The 18,212-nt window shown below is 43.7% G+C and overlaps 1 protein-coding gene across 1 annotated transcript in view; it reads left to right on the plus strand.

The window, feature by feature from the left end:
• The window catches only part of me1 (malic enzyme 1, NADP(+)-dependent, cytosolic), a 118,045-nt gene that overhangs the window by 42,538 nt on the left and 57,295 nt on the right, over window positions 1-18,212 (plus strand). The window lies entirely within an intron of this gene.

Genomic DNA, 18,212 nt, shown 5'->3' on the forward strand with positions numbered 1-18,212 from the left:
CATAAAGCAGGACTTGACTCTTCGGTCTGCTCAGTTATCCGTGTCTGTTTCTCCTCAAACAATTAGGTCCACATCTCTCTGTCACCACTGAACTCCCTCGTTAGAGTCATACTGGAGATCAAACTAATATAACACACATTTAGACAACGTCGAGGAGCTGATCACGTTTGGCTCCGACACATCTACACTGCGCTGTGTTGTGAAGATGTCAGGTGTTGGGTTTGAGTCTTAGACAGTAGAACTAACATGGTCCAAGAAAGACCACCGCCAGTATTGTTCTGCAGTCAACCACTGTGGGAGAGGAAGAAGGATGGTGACGTTCTATTGGCTTGATTAGTACCTCTCAATTAGAAACGCTCTTTACCCTCTCACTCTCCTCTCACTCTCTCGTCAGTCAGTCACACACTGACGCACCGAGTGCGTTCCAAATGGAACCCTATTCCCTATATAGTGCACTATTTAAAAATTAAAAATAAAAATCTATTTTTTTAACCAGGGCCTGTTTGGACTATATAAACTGTATGGACTCACACTCACTCACTCTACCCCACTCACGTCCTCAGTGAACTTTTCCTTGTGGGTCTCAAGTCTAAAACCCCAAATAAACGGATCATAACCAGGGATGCTTTTGATTAGTAGCGAATGCTAAATCCAAAGCAGTTTTATTTGAAATGCTTACCTTGGGCACATTTGAAAATGCGTTCGGAAACCTAAGCACACACACGTGGAGTTATACAACCCCCTTTTCCACCATTTCCCCAGAACTAGCAAGTATGTGGAAAATATGTCTAGCATGCTTCTATGCTCCAAGCTCCCCTACCTCTGACACTGGGCTGAAGGAGCAATCTTATATCTCCCCGCAGACCCACAATGCAGTGGGCCAAGACGTGAGCTGCCAGAGCCTGGGGGTGGGGAACTTGGGACTGGTAGACATGTGACATTGGATCAGTTAGCAGCAGGCTCTGTAGACTCGACACACTGGAGAGGCCCAGTGGACTATCGCTGACTCTCAGACAAACCTGGTCCTCAGCCAGTCCTAGACCCAACCCTGCTGGCTTGCTTCTGAAGCTAAGCAGGGTTGGTCCCTGGATGGGAGACCAGATGCTGCTGGAAGTGTCTTTGGAGGGGCAATAGAAGGCACCATTTCCTCTGGTATAAAAACAAATATCCCAATACCCCAGGGCAGTGATTGGGGACATTGCCCTGTGTAGGGTGCTGACTTTTGGATGGTACGTTAAACGGGTGTCCTGACTCTCTGTGGTCACAAAAGATCCCATGACACTTATCGTAGGAGTAGGGGTGTTAACCCTGGTGTCCTGGCTAAATTCCCAATCTGGCCCTCATACTATCACGGTCACCTAATCATCCCCAGTTTACAATTGGCTCATTCATCCCCCCTCCTCTCCCCTGTAACTATTCCTGAGGTCGTTGCTGTAAATGAGAATGTGTTCTCTGTCAACGTACCTGGTTAACTAAAAAAATTAAAACCTAGCCCATGGAGGGGGGTGGAGAAGGCATTTCTGACAAAAAAAGCATTTTGATTAAAAAAATAAGCTTACATTCAAATGCCTCTCCTGTGAAGTAGTGACACGCGACATAGGCCTAGTTTCCTGAAACAAGTCACCCAGCAGTGCTATTTGCAGCGTTAGCTCCAGGTAAATTGAGCAATTCTGCAGTTTCTGAATCTGCAAAGAAAAACAAGCTACAGATGGACAGTACCAAACCAAATGATCTAATGATTCTGTCTCTTCACAGCTAAATCTGCAGAGCTGGGATGGTAGCATCCTCCATATATAGAACATTCTATTGGTTGCAAGAATACTTTATAATAATTCAAATTGACAAGTTTTGAATACGTCATCATTTTGTTTATCAGTTCATTAACCATGTGCCATAGAATCTGTCGATTGAAAATCTCTTCCCAACTTCCGGTATGGTTACACAGGACAGAAGGTTACTTAAGGCATTAACAAAAGTAGGGTGGTTGGTCATTTTAGCTAATTAGCAAATATTAAGTACTTATTACTTTTTAGCTACTTTGCAACTACTTAGCATGTTAGCTAACCCTTCCCCCAACCTTAACCATTTAACCTTAAACCCTAACCCCTAGCCTAGCTAACATTAACCACCTAGCTACCGTTAGCCACAACAGATTGGAATTCGTAACTTATCATACGTTTTGTACATTTGTAACATATTGTACAAATTGCAAATCGTAAGCTATCATATGAATTAGAAATCTGAACGTATCATACAAAATGATTGATACTTACCATGCAGTCGTGGCCAAAAGTTTTGAGAATGACACAAATATGAATTTTCACAAAGTCTGCTGCCTCAGTTTGTATGATGGCAATTTGCATATACTTAATTGCAATGTCCCTCTTTGCCAATCAAATGAACTGAATCCCCCAAAAAAATTCCACTGCATTTCAGCCCTGCCAGAAAAGGACCGGCTGACATCATGTCAGTGATTCTCTCGTTAACACAGGTGTGAGTGTTGACGAGGACAAAGCTGGAGATCACTCCAGCCTTGTCCTCATGCTGATTGAGTTTGAATAACAGACTGGAAGATTCAAAAGGAGGGTGGTGCTTGGAATCATTGTTCTTCCTCTGTCAATCATGGTCACCTGCAAGGAAACACGTGCCGTCATCATTGCTTTGCACAAAAACGTCTTTACAGGCAAGTATATTGTTGCCAGTAAGATTGCACCTAAATCAACCATTTATCGGATCATCAAGAACTTCAAGGAGACCGGATCAAATGTTGTGAAGAAGGCTTCAGGGCGCCCAAGGAAGTCCAGCAAGTGCTAGGACTGTCTCCTAAAGTTGATTCAGCTGCTGGATCGGGGCACCTGCGGGATCGGGGCACCAGTACAGAATTTGCTCAGGAATGTCAGCAGGCAGGTGTAAGTGCATCTGCATGCACAGTGAGGCGAAGACTTTTGGAGGATGGCCTGGTGTCAAGAAGGCAGCAAAAAAGCCACTTCTCTCCAGGAAAAACATCAGGGACAGACTGATATTCTGCAAAAGGTACAGGGATTGGACTGCTGAGGACTGGGGTAAAGTGATTTTCTCTGATGAATCCCCTTTCCGATTGTTTGGGGCACCCGGAAAAAAGCTTGTCTGGAGAAGACAAGGTGAGCGCTACCATCAGTCCTGTGTCATGCCAACAGTAAAGCATCCTGAGACCATTAATGTGTTTGGTTGCTTCTCAGCCAAGGGAGTGGGCTCACTCACAATTAGTCTAAGAACACAGCCATGAATAAAGAATGGTACCAACACATCCTCCAAGAGCAACTTCTTCCATCCATCCAGGAACAGTTTGGTATCGAACAATGTCTTTTCCAGCATCATGGAACACCTTGCCATAACTAAGTGGCTCGGGGAACAAAACATTGATATTTTGGGTCCATGGCCAGGAAACTCCCCAGACCTTAATCCCATTGAGAACTTGTGGTCAATCCTCAATAGGCGGGTGGACAAACAAAACCCCCCAAATTCTGACAAAACTCCAAGCATTGATTATGCAAGAATGGGCTGCCATCAGTCAGGATGTGACCCAGATGTCCCGGACATTTACTATGGTACGTCTACCCCTGAGTCAAGGTTAAACTCCGTCTAGATTCACAGGGAACTCAGTCGGGGAGCTCGAGCATGTATGTACTGTATAGAGATCTCACAGCCTCTCAGAGCACCTTTTCTATGGTCAACTGGTCTTATAGGGACAACTGTCTGTTATCACGATCTTTGTCTACATACAGTTGAAGTCGGAAGTTTACATACACTTAGGTTGGAGTCATTACATTTCTTGTTAACTAACTATAGTTTTGGCAAGTCGGTTAGGACATCTACTTTGTGCGTGACACAAGTAATTTTGCCAACACTTGTATACAGACAGATTATTTAACTTATAATTCACTGTATCTCAATTCCAATGGGTCAGCAGTTTACATACACTAAGTTTGTTATGGCTTTAGAAGCTTCTGATAGGCTAATTGACATCATTTGAGTCAATTGGAGGTGTACCTGTGGATGTATTTCAAGGCCTACCTTCAAACTCAGTGCCTCTTTGCTTGACATCATGGGAAAATCTAAAGAAATCAGCCAAGACTTCAGAATGATTTTTTGTAGACCTCCAAGTCTGGTTCATCCTTGGGAGCAATTTCCAAACGCCTAAAGATACCACGTTCATCTGTACAAACAATAGTAGGCAAGTATAAACACCATGGGACCACGCAGCCGTCGTACCGCTCAGGAAGGAGATGTGTTTTGTCTCCTAGAGATGAACGTACTTTGGTGCGAAAAGTGCAAATCAATCCCAGAACAACAAGCAAAGGACAAAGGACCTTGTGAAGATGCTGGAGGAAACAGGTACAAAAGTATCTATATCCACAGTAAAATTTGTCCTATATCGGCATAATCTAAAAGGCCGCTCAGCAAGGATGAAGCCACTGCTCCAAAACTGGCATAAAAAGCCAGACTACAGTTTGCAACTGCACATGGGGACAAAGACCGTTCTTTTTGGAGAAATGTACTATGGTCTGATGAAACAAAACTGTTTGGCCATGATGACCATTGTTATGTTTGGAGGAGAAAGGGGAGGCTTGCAAGCTGAAGAATACCATCCCAACCGTGAAGCACGGGGGTGGCAGCATCATGTTGTTGGGGTGCTTTGCTGCAGGACGGACTGGTGCACTTCACAAAATAGATGGAATCATGAGGACAATGATGTGGATATATTGAAGCAACATCTCACGACATCAGTCAGGAAGTTAAAGCTTGGTTGCAAATGGGTCTTCCAAATGAACAATGACCCCAAGCATACTTCTGAAGTTGTGGCAAAATGGCTAAAGGACAAAGTCAAGGTATTGGAGTGCACATCACAAAGCCCTGACCTCAGTCCCATAGTAAATTTGTGGGCAGAACTGAAAATGCGTGCTCGAGCAAGGAGGCCTACAAACCTGACTCAGTTACACCAGCTCTGTCAGGAGGAATGGGCCAAAATTCACCCAACTTATTGTGGGAAGCTTGTGGAAGGCTACCCAAAACGTTTGACCCAAGTTAAACAATTTAAAGGCAATGCTACCAAATACTAATTGAGTGTATGTAAACGTCTGACCCACTGAGAATGTGATGAAAGAAATAAAAGCTGAAATAAATCATTCTCTCTCCCTATTCTGACACTTCACATTCTTAAAATAAAGTGGTGATCCTAACTGACCTAAGACAGGGAATTTTTACTAGGATTAAATGTCAGGAATTGTGAAAAATTTAGTTTAAATGTATTTGGCTAAGGTGTATGTAAACTTCCGACTTCAACTCTAACTCGTCTCTGTGATTCTCTCTCTAACTCTTATAGCAGATTTATACACACAAGCAGCACCATATATAACAGTAATGAATTCCTGATGTGTGTTTGCGTGCATGCTTACGTGTGTGCTTATGCCTGGATGTGTGTGTGTGTCTGTATGCTTGTCTAGACCATCAGAGTGGCTGAATAGACTGATATTAGCTCTCTAATCACTGCCTCCCTCTCAGGTATAAAGAGCACTCTGTGGGAGAGGCGCCCTGTTGGTCCTACCCAGGCTTACTGTCTGTAATCCGATTCACGCTGACTAACCATGTCAATACTAGGCTCCACTGTAGGGGGCAAAGGTCAATCCCCATGAAGTGTCAGAACAGAGCTGATTCACTGATCTCTGGGTGGGCTAATCGTAGGCAGAGAAGATAAACATTCACAACAGAGGTCACTGGATCCATTACGTTTTGGGACCTATAAGCTCATAAGTGTAGGATACACAGGGCATTTTTAGTCTATTTCAGTTAAACTAATGACTTTGTGGCTAGTCACTCACTAAATGCAGGAGCTGTTTGCTAGCACAACTGCCACTAGTATTGCTACAACTATCACCACAAATGTTAATTTCACAGACACTAAATAACACCAACAAAGAACCTTCTAAGGTGAGCGCTGATAACCAATCCATCTTATTAATAAAGATCGATTATCTTGATTATAACCCCTTAGTGGATTCGGCGGTAGAGGTCAAGTGTCGATGACTCTGGACCACTGCAATATTTTTTGTTGGAGGTGGAAATGAGAGGCCTTGAAGATAAACACACTACATGACCAGAAGTATGTGGACACCTGCTCGTCGAACATGTCATTCCAAAATCATAGCCATAATATGGAGTTGGTCCCCCCTTTGCTGCTATAACAGCCTCCACTCTTCTGGGAAGGCTTCCCATTAAATGTTGGAACGTTGCTGCGAGGACTTGCTTCCATTCAGCCACAAGACCATTAGTGAGGTCAGGCACTGATGTTGGGCTATTAGGCCTGGCTGGCAGTCGGCGTTCTAAATCATCCTAAAGGTGTTCGATGGGGTCAGGTCTCTGTGCAGGACAGTCAAGTTCTTCCACACAGATCTCGACAAACCATTTCTGTATGGACCTCGCTTTGTGCATAGGGGCATGTCATGCTGAAACAGGAAAGGGCCTTCCCCAAACTGCACAGAATCGTCTAGAATGTCATTGAATGCTGTAGCTTTAAAATTTCACTTCACTGGAACTAAGGGGCCTAGCATGAACCATGAAAAACAGCCCCAGACCATTATTCCTCCTGCACCAAACTTTACAGTTTGCACTACGCATTGAGGCAGGTAGCGTTGTCCTAGCATCCACCAAACCCAGATTTGTTTGTCGGACTACCAGATGGGGAAGTGTGATTCATCACTCCAGAGAACGCGTTTCCACGGCTCCAGAGTCCAATGGTGGCAAGCTTTACAATCATGCCAATAATGGACAAACTGTAGCATAATTAGACTTACAAAGTCGGGGAGTCTGATTAAAACAAAAGGCGAGATATAAAAGAACATTATTAACATACAGTATAAATGGCTATGCTGTTTTAATGATAAACATGAGATGAAATTTCCACTGTGCCATCTGTCTGCATGGGCAACATGTGCTTGATGAAGCGCTTCAGCCCCCCCCCGGGTAGAGGCTTAAGTGTTGTGTTCCACGCATTCAGGCCCACACACATTGCTGCTGTAAGCATGTAAGATGAGTGTCCTTTGGATCGATGAGCATTTAGGTTAAGTGGCTAAGTAGAAAATTGCCCTCTTGGATGTTTAATCCATGAGACACGAGAGCATTCGACTGGGACAAGTCTTTGATAGCCGGAATGAGTGACTGTCATATTACACAAATCCTTTTTTATATGCATAAGTTTGAGAAGTTCATGTGACCTATTTTATGACCACTTCATGACTTTGTTCCTTTTGTTATGCATGCTATCACACATCATGAAGGAAGAAAATAGAGAGGAAAGGTTTTGAATTACACTGACCTCATGAGGAACGTGGCAAAACATTTGGGATTAATTACCACAGACTGAGGACCTAGTAAAACAATTTAGAGCATATGTCTTTTGGTCTGCTTGGTAAAAAGTTGAGACAGGATAAACAAAACCTTGAATTTCACCTCTCCTTTTTCTCTACACGAACCTTTGTGATAATAAATGAATTTCCGCTGCAGGTATTACCTGACTTCAAACCATAGTCCATCTCAGTTTATTCAGGAGACATGCACTCTAGTCAACTGGGAAATCAAATCACATGTTATTAGTCACATGCGCCGAATTCAGCAAGTGTAGACCTTACAGTGAAATGCTTACTTATGAGCCCCTAACCAACTGTGCAGTTAAAAAAAATATGGATAAGAATAAGAGAAAAGTAACAAGTAATTAAAGAGCAGCAGTAAAAAATATCATTATATACAGGGGGTGCCGGTACAGAGTCAATGTGCGGGGGCACCGGTTAGTTGAGGTAGTATGTACATGTGGGTAGAGTTAATTAAAGTGACTATGCGTAGATGACAACAGAGAGTAGCAGTGGTGTGGAGAGGGTTGGGGGGGGGGGGGCAATGGAAATAGTCTGGGTAGCCGTTTGACAAGATGTTCAGGAGTCTTATGGCTTAGGGTTAGAAGCTGTTTAGAAGCCTCTTGGACCTAGACTTGGCGGTAGCAGAGAGAACAGTCTATGACTAGGGTGGCTGGAGTCTTTGACCATTTTTAGGACCTTCCTCTGACACCGCCTGGTATAGAGGTCCTGGATAGCAGGAAGCTTGGCCCCAGTGATGTACTGGGCCGATCTCACTACCCTCTATGTAGTGCCTTGTGGTCGGAGGCCGAGCAGTTGCCATACCAGGCAGTGATGCAACCAGTCAGGATGCTCTCGATGGTGCAGCTGTAGAACCTTTTGACAATCTGAGGACCTATGCCAAATCTTTTCAGTCTCCTAAGGGGGAATAGGTTTTGTCATGCACGCTTCACGACTGTCTTGGTGTGCTTGGATCATGTTAGTTTGTTGATGATGTGGACACCAAGGAACTTGAAGCTCTCAACCTGCTCCACTGCAGCCCTGTCGATGAGAATGGAGGCGTGCTCAGTCCTCTTTTTCATGTAGTCCACAATCATCTCCTTTGTCTTGATCACGTTGAGGGAGAGGTTGTTGTCCTTGCACCACACAGCCAGTTCTCTGACCTCCTCCGTATACGCTGTCTCGTTGTTGTCAGTGATCAGGCACTGTTGTGTCATCGGCCAATTTAATGATGGTGTTGGAGTCGTGCCTGGCCGTGCAGTCGTGAGTGAACAGGGAGTACAGGAGGGGGCTGAGCACGCACCCTTGAGGGTCCCCTGTGTTGAGGATCAGCGTGGCGGATGTGTTGTTACCTACCTACCCGTACCACCTGGGGTGCGGACCGTCAGGAAGTCCAGATCCAGTTGCAGAGGCTTAATATCCTTTCCTCTTTCATTGCTGTATGTTTATTGGAGCACTTATGACAGGATTAAGTGCTAAGGGAGGATGAACTCTTACAGTACTGTATGTGAGAACGCCTAGTCACTATAGGACCTTGTGGGTTTAGCCATGCTAATTGGCCTAATAGCAGACAACTTGTAGATGTTTGGATAAGCAGGGCTCTCCTCTCCAGCATTCTGGATTATATTAGGGTCAGTGTGCTCAGGTCATCAGACTGAAGCTCCCTCTCACCTCCTCTGGAAGGTCACAGTCCTGGAACGGAGCCCAATGCCGAACAATCACCTCCTCCGCTCCGATCCAGCCATCTCCATCCTCCTCCCCATTTCTCTCTCTCTCTCTCTGGGGGAGGATAAGTTAGGCTCTGGCTCGCACTTCTCCTTCTCTCTCTCAATTCAATGTGCTTTATTGGCATGATGTAACAATGTACATATTTCCAAAGCTTACTTTGGATATGTACAATATTAAAATAATAAGAATCAAAATTGTCAACGGGACAACAGTAACAACAATAACCGAGGGTCAAAATAACCATACATTCACCAATAACAATAAGCATAGAGGACATGTTCAGGTTGGTTGGCCTGTCAGACGCTGTCCCTCATCTTATGGCAGGCAGCAATGTAGTGCGCTGCCAACCCACAGCTTTCTGCGTCCTCCCCCAACAGGGTAGCCTATCCTCATCAGAGAGGTCTTTGAAACCTTGAATAAGGGTTTCACATTTGGGGAAATGACACTCTAATTGATTTATGTTTTGGACATTTTGTCAGGAAATGCAGCTCTCAGATTCTGCTGTTTTGCAGTCGTTGCACAGCCTTTCCTCTACAGGGAGTCAGGTTTTCCTGTGTCTATCCTTCTCAATGGCAAGGCTGTGCTCACTGAGCCTGTACTGTACTCTTTCTCTCCCTCTCTGGGGAGTCGCTCTGGACAAGAGCATCTGCTAAATGACGTAAATGTAATGTAAATGAGGGTGACAAAGACTTTGGCTCACAGGAATGCTGCACACACAGGCTTCAGGGGAGAACTAAAGTGATATAGTGATTTGACTGCATCAGTGTTTAGTCAATTCAATAATCAAATAGAATTTAAGTACACTAACTTCACACTTGATGTGGCGTACACATGTCAATGCTTAGCAATCCTTCAACAATGCATTGATTTACTGAAAACTATCTCCCAGGTTAGTTCAGCGTCATCATTCTATATATCAATTCTAAATATAGGCATTTTTATATTTGCTTGGATTCAGATTTACTCTACCTCTTTATTTTAAGTACACATTAGTAGCAGGTGTGTTGGAACACGAGAAAATATATGGAAAATGTGATGTTTAGGTCCAAGAGAACCCTTCAGTTCCCTAAACACAATCAGTTCACAACACCCCAGACAAAGTTTTCTCCCTCCACAGTACTAACTGGAGCTGGCAGAGATGAAGAAATTCCTCTTCCTTTCTTGAGGAAAGAAGTGGGACCATAAAGCATCAAGTAGGGAGAAGTTGCGGAGTTAAATACAGTGCTTTATGAAATGCCCTGTGTTGGCACATGTCGGCTACTTCCACCAACTGTATTGTGTGTGCATTTTTAATGACGCTATTTTTTTGGCTGAATCATTTTGACTGTGGAAGGGCATGAGAATACGATTTAGAGCAAGACTGAGAATGAAAGAAAATATAGAGTTTCTGTCTCTCGTGTGCGTGCGTGAGTATGGGTGTGTTTGCGTGTGTGTGTTGCAGTGATGCCAGAGCAGATGTTGGCAGAGTGTTTAGAAAGGAGGGGAGCCAGTGTTGTGCTGCTATACCCCAGTAGATATGTTTTAAGCCGGTGGCCAGCTGTGTGTGTGTGTGATATTTAACACATGACACCACGTATGACCTGGGATTCAGGAAACACTGCAAGCAAGCAGAAACATCTTAACACCAAGCATTCATTTTTTTCACGGAAAGGGTTCGCTGCTGGTTTGTTGAATCCAGCTTTGTTTCCCCCAGGGTGAATGGGGAAAAAAAGCCCCATTCGCATTCCAACTCCCAACCTTATTGGCACAACATCGTCTGCAGTCTCTGCCTCTCTTTCTCCTTTCTCTCCGAGCCGGGCTAAAAACCCATGTTGCCAATCTGAGGAATTAATCTATATATCAGGAGCATGACATTTCATATGCAACATAATTTACTGTATATAAACAGCTGTTACACCAAATGAGCCAGATTCAAGCTACAGTAGCGGGACTCGATGCATTTTCAATCTCAATACAACTGTAGTGTTGGATATCCCTAGCTACAGTACATAGTTTTTGAGTTACTTTCCCAAACTATCCGTTTCATGATGATTAATAAAATCCATGCTGAGGGATTGGTTGTTTGGGCCATGTGCTCTACTGAACCTGATGCTCCATGGATGTCTATGGCCACCGAGTCTACAACCCACGTGGTTAACTTTAGTCACTGTTTTTCCAGCTCTGGCGCTTCAGCTCTGGATACACACTTTTCCCCAAACAAAGAAGTCGAGTTTAGTACAGCCAATGTCCAAGGGTTTAATGGTTTCAAGGTTAAGCCAAGTCACAGATTTAAACCAGGGGGTGGGCAACTCCTGTCCTCGAGGGCCTGATTGGTGTCACACTTTTTTTCTCCATCCCATAGCAAACACAGCTGATTTAATCAAATTGCATTCTAAACTGAAGATCATGAGTAGGTGATTATTGGAGTCGGGTGTGTTAACTGAGGCTGGGGCAAAACTGTGACACCAATCAGGCCCTCAAGGACTGGAGTTGCCCACCCCTGGATTAAACCATTGTCAGACAAGGCAACAATAAACATGTCGTCCCACACGAATGATGCAGCGCTCTTGGGGCAATCCATGTAAATGATGGATCTCTATGGCAAGACTCATCATTCACCCAAGTTTAGTCAAAATCGAGCAGGTGGTGTCTGAGATATCATGTGGGTTAACTTTACTCACATCCCTGAGCATGTGTAAAAGTGCATCACTCTGAGTCTAACAGATAAAGCGATATAAACATGTGGCGTTTATAGAACCATCCTGTGGTCCGATATTTTAGTCAGTCATTTAGCATATGAATGTTCTTGCGTATGTTAAGTCTTGAGTGTTTGCAACGTGTGTACCAAATTTTGTTACAATACGAATATCCTTAAATGATTTTTATATGCATTTATGTGCCAGACCACGCCCACGTGAATGTTTATTGGTCAATAGCGGGGGTTAGAACCGGTTCAGGGAACAGAACCCAAAATGGTGTTCTCCTTTTTCAAGGAACAGAAATTGAACCTGGTACGAAAGTGATCCATACTGTTCCGTTATTTTAAAATGATGGGAACTGGTTAATAACATTGTTTAACGTTCCAGTCATTTTTTTCTAGTCCCACAACACAATGCAACAAAGCGCCTATGCAAAGACCTCTCTGTTACTCAGAAACGTATTCCAGTGTCTGCCTGTGTTTAGGCTACTTGCCCCACCCCCCTCCGAAGCATAGGCTACTGTACTGACGTTACATGTTTGATTCAGAAGATGGAGAGGGATACTTTTAATTAGCTGGAAAATAATGGATTACATTTTTCAATGTTAAGGTCTAGTTATCACATTTCACATTGAATTTATTAACTACAAAAGGGTAAATTGTGTTTTACCCTTTTAATGTTCAAAGTTCCTCCATAGGAACTTTGAATATCAGGGTAGGTAACAACACATCCCCAACTGCTGATGCGCAACATGGGGGCCCCTCAGGGGTGCGTGCTCAGTCCCCCCTGTACTTCCTGTTTACTCATGACTGCACGGCCAGGCGCAACTCCAACACCATCATTAAGTTTGCTGATGACACAACACTGATCACGACAATGATGAGACTGCCTATAGGGAGGAGGTCAGAGACCTGACCATGTGGTGCAAGGACAACAACCTCTCCCTCAACCTGATCAAGACAAAGGAGATGATTGTGGACTACAGGAAAAAGAGGACCGAACACGCCCTCATTCTCATCGACTGGGCCGTAGTGGAGCAGGTTGAGAGCTTCAAGTTCCTTGGTGTCCATATCAACAACAAACTAACATTGTCGAAGCACACCAAGACAGTCGTGACGCAGGTACGACAAAACCTATTCCCCCTCAGGAGACTGAAAATATTTGGTATGGGTCCTCAGATCCTCAAAAGATTTCACAGCTGCACCATCGAGAGCATTTGGTTGCATCACTGCCTGGTATGGCAACCGCTCGGCCTCCGACCGCAAGGCACTACAGAGGGTAGTGCGAACGGCCCAGTACATCACTGGGGCCAAGCTTCCTGCCATCCAGGACCTCTATACCAGGCGGTGTCAGAGGAAGGAAAATCGTCAGACTCCAGCCACCCTAGTCAGACTGTTCTCTCTGCTACCGCACGACAAGCGGTACCGGAGCGCCAGGTCTAGGTCCAAGAGGCTTCTAAAAAGCTTCTACTCCCCCAAGCCATAAGACAGCGAATCAAATGGCTAGCCAGACTGTTTGCACCTCCCCCTCCCCCGCTATGCTGCTGCTACTCTGTTATTATCTATGCATAGCCACTTTGACAACACTACCTGCATGTACGTAATTATCTCCAGTACCGGTGCCCCCTCACAGTGACACATTGACTCTGTACCAGTACCCCCTGTATATAGCCCCGCTATTGTTATTTACTACTGCTCTTAAATTATTTGTTTTTCTTCCATTCTTTATAAACTGTCCTTAAATTAACTATGGGCTAGTGATACTGCACAATTGCCTATAATCAGATTAAATCAACATCATTATCATAAATGCAATTTAAATTAGATGACCAGTTGGCAGGTTCTCCAGCCAGTCGTTTAAGCCAAACCTGTGTGACATTCCATTACTAAGCAAATTCACATTTTCTGGGAGCTTTGCTCTGCCTTCAGACTGTATTTTTATATGTTGTTGTCATGTTGGAAACAGCATAAAGAGAAAAATATGGCACATTCACATGCCGTCATGTCGACAACTCCATGGTTGCCGACTGGATACGACTGTGTTTTTGTCAACAGATGCCACACTTTGTTAACTTGACTTTGACTATACACTGACCATGGTCAACCTTAGTTTCTAAACTGCTTTGATCTACTGTGATTGACCTGACCTTTCAGCAATCCCTTTGATTTAGGTCGCAGCATCTCAGCTTCTAGGAGATATTCCTGCAATGTAATCCACAGAAGACCACATATGTGTTAGTGGGGTTGGGTTCACCCATCACACACATTCATCACCTCATACAGTAGGTCTACTGTAGTAAAGTAACTCTTGAAGATCTGTTCAAAGGCATGCCATCCTATTACCCCCCCCCCCCCCCATTGATACACATGAAAGGTAATTTAAAAGGTCAAAACTAGCAACGCTGAAATTGAAAATGCCAATACAAATATTGTTATAAAAAACAATACGGGTGTGCATGCCTTATGCTGACATTTTAAGCATTTAGCAGGCACTCTTATCCAGAGTGACTCACAGGAGCAATTAGTGCCTTGCTAAAGGGAACATCGGCATATTTTTCACCTAGTCGGCTCGGAATTCCAACAGTCAGCTTGATCTCCAAGAGCCAGACAGTCTTGGCCCAGTACAGCATTGTTCTTCTTCAGGAGGAAGAAAATGGGGGATCTGAATATAATACTAAAATCTGGATTGTGCGTGAAATGTCTGGTTATTTGTCATAAAATCTTTGTCCCAGTCCAGGCCTGTCATAGTGTCATATAAATGTTCTAAATTATCTCCTCATCTGTAATGTATGAGGAATCAGAATGGGATACCGTTACAAGTGGTTCTACAGATGTTTCACAGTGGACATTGTTGTAGCAGCCTACCCAGTGTTGCCCCCATACATCTACTAAAATTCAATCCATATTTGTCTGTAAAGAGAAGAAGGTATATAATGTGCCATAAATCAGTCTCACATACAGTATTTAATGATGCTATACAATGCGTTTTGACCTGTTTCCCATCTCAACCATACTACTTTTAGGTTATTTTCCCAGAAAAAAACAAGATCCCATTTGAACTTTGTGGAAAGACCAATGCAATTTTCTCATGCGGTCTGATCCAATCTTGACCTCTGTTGCTAACACGAAATAGCATTTTGCAGAAACACACTGTAATTGATCACTGCACACAGTTGGCAGAGTCAAATATCAAATCTGATACATTTCAGCACAAAAAGGAGGCACATTTCAATCCACACAAACTGTCTTTCGCGCACCAGAAAAGTAATGATCTCTGCAGAAGGGGCTAATTAATGGAAAGTGTAGCAGCATATGGCTGAAAGATATCGGAGAGCTTGTCAGTTTCTGTAGGTCTGTGGCTCTGATTCCTTTAGCAGGATGTCCTTTCTTTGGGAAGAGAGACTTTTCCTCCTGTTGTAACGTAAGGCCTGAGAGAAACTCGACACTCCTCAGCGGAGTGTCCTGTTTGCTATTGTCATGCAATGTGATTGGCAATGTCATCCACCACAGCGTCAATGGCTGCAGGCCTGGAAGGCGCCATTTGGGAAGATGCTCTGGCTGTTGGAGGCTTTTTCTATATTCAACGGGCTGCAGTAGAAAGAAACGTGACTCAGGAGGAAGCGGGTGGAGGGGGAGGGATGGAGGAAGGGTTATGGGTTATAATTTTCCGATGTCGCGGACCGGGAATGTTCTCACTCCGGAGGTTTTATGGAATGGGGGGTCTGCCAGCCAGTTCATGCAGAGGGAATGCTTCTCATGTCTCTGTGTACAGGAGAGAGGGAGATCGGGGAGGGAGGCAAAGCGCCTGTTTGTCCAGCTGATGCCGGATTCTTCCGTCACCGTTCCAAATTCCCCCCGCCGTCTCGAATTTTAACTGAGCTATTTTCCATCTCCCAGAGCTCTGCTGCATATTTAGCTTATTTGATGCTGCTCCGTTCTGTTGTAATTAGTTATTTTTAAAACTGGCAAACAGAACGACCGTCAGTACAGGCACTGGCATTGGTCGGTTTATTGATGGGCAGTGCCAGCGGCCTGCCTACTATTGGCTCTTTTTCCTCCCCCATATGCTGCTGCTATTGATTTTGGTTATTCCAGAACCCTACAGCCAACAGTTGCACAAAACAGTTACTTTCCCTGTTATCTTTTCCCCTTTAGGTCCCTTAACTTTTTAGACAGTTGCACAAAACATCTTAGGGTGAATTTCTACCTTAACCCTTTTTATCTAAAACTTCCTGTCTACCTAACGCTGTTAATGACTGACCTGACCTCTACTCTACACATGACTCCTCTATTCTTTGACCTTTACCATAACTGACTCTGATACAGTGGGGCAAAAAAATATTTAGTCACCCACCAATTGTGCAAGTTCTCCCACTTAAAAAGATGAGAGGCCTCTAATTTTCATCATAGGTACACTTCAACTATGACAGTGAAAATGAGAAAAAAAAACAGAAAATCATATTGTAGGATTTTTAATGAATTTATTTGCAAATTATGGTGGAAAATAAGTATTTGGTCACCTACAAACAAGCAAAATTTCTGTCTCTCACGGACCTGTAACTTCTTCTTTAAGAGGCTCCTCTGTCCTCCACTCGTTACCTGTATTAATGGCACCTGTTTGAACTTGTTATCAGTATAAAAGACACCAGTCCACAACCTCACAGTCACACTCCAAACTCCACTATGGCCAAGACCAAAGAGCTGTCAAAGGACACCAGAAACAAAATTGTAGACCTGCACCAGGCTGAGAAGACTGAATCTGCAATAGGTAAGCAGCTTGGTTTGAAGAAATCAACTGTGGGAGCAATTATTAGGAAATGGAAGACATACAAGACCACTGATAATCTCCCTCGATCTGGGGCTCCACGCAAGATCTCACCCCGTGGGGTCAAAATGATCACAAGAACAGTGAGCAAAAATCCCAGAACCACACTGGGTGACCTAGTGAATGACCTGCAGAGAGCTGGGACCAAAGTAACAAAGCCTACCATCAGTAACACATTACGCCGCCAGGGACTCAAATCCTAGAGCTAGAGAGCATTTGGATGATCCAGAAGAAGATTGGGAGAATGTCAGATGAAACCAAAATATAACTTTTGGTAAAAACTCAACTCGTCGTGTTTGGAGGACAAAGAATGCTGAGTTGCATCCAAAGAACACCATACCTACTGTGAAGCATGGGGGTGGAAACATCATGCTTTGGGGCTGTTTTTCTGCAAAGGGACCAGGACGACTGATCCGTGTAAAGGAAAGAATGAATGGGGCCATGTATCGTGAGATTTTGAGTGAAAACCTCCTTCCATCAGCAAGGGCATTGAAGATGAAATGTGGCTGGGTCTTTCAGCATGACAATGATCCCAAACACACTGCCCGGGCAACGAAGGAGTGGCTTCGTAAGAAACATTTCAAGGTCCTGGAGTGGCCTAGCCAGTCTCCAGATCTCAACCCCATAGAAAATCTTTGGAGGGAGTTGAAAGTCCGTGTTGCCCAGCAACAGCCCCAAAACATCACTGCTCTAGAGGAGATCTGCATGGAGGAATGGGCCAAAATACCAGCAACCGTGTGTGAAAACCTTGTGAAGGACCTCTGTCATTGCCAAAAAAGGGTATATAACAAAGTATTGAGAAACTTTTGTTATTGACCAAATACTTATTTTCCACCATAATTTGCAAAAAAATTCAGTAAAAATCCTACAATGTGATTTTCTGGATTTTTTTTCTCATTTTGTCTGTCATAGTTGAACTGTACCTATGATGAAAATTACAGGGCTCTCATCTTTTTAAGTGGGAGAACTTGCACAATTGGTGGCTGACTAAATACTTTTTTGCCCCACTGTAACTACAGTGATTTCTCAACTAAAAGTGTTGAGATTATGCTGCGGGATTTAGAGGTAATTTGTGGTTTAGTACGGTACCTTGCGTCACTGCTTCATTGCTCCAGACCAGCGCAAGGGGGAGTTAGAGCACTGATTATGCTTTTGGGTCCCAAGGCGCTAATGTGTCTCTAACTGACAATGAATGGGCGACATAAACCAAATAGAAACTGATAACTGTGCACGACTTTAAAATTTAATGTCAATGAACTGAATGATGAAGGTGATTGAATTTAGAACAATAGTGTAAGAATTGCTATTCCTCTGTCCTGCACACGCACACCCTGAAAAATACACTTATTTTTTGGTTTCTACTCGTCAGTATTACTTACTAACACTGTTGTTACGCTAAGGCTTTTATTCTAAGAGAAACGAAAATGTTCAATTATATTCCATGATATTCTTAAGATATATGTGTTGACTGAATAAGCAGGTGATGTCTGCTAAATAATTAAGTTGATGGCACAGTCATATAGCCTTGGCACCTACATAATGCTGAGTGACTCACTCATTCATGGCTTTGGTTCAAAATAAATAACTAGCTACATTGTTT

The sequence above is a fragment of the Oncorhynchus nerka genome, linkage group LG3, assembly GCF_034236695.1.
Source record: "Oncorhynchus nerka isolate Pitt River linkage group LG3, Oner_Uvic_2.0, whole genome shotgun sequence".
NCBI lineage: Eukaryota > Metazoa > Chordata > Actinopteri > Salmoniformes > Salmonidae > Oncorhynchus > Oncorhynchus nerka.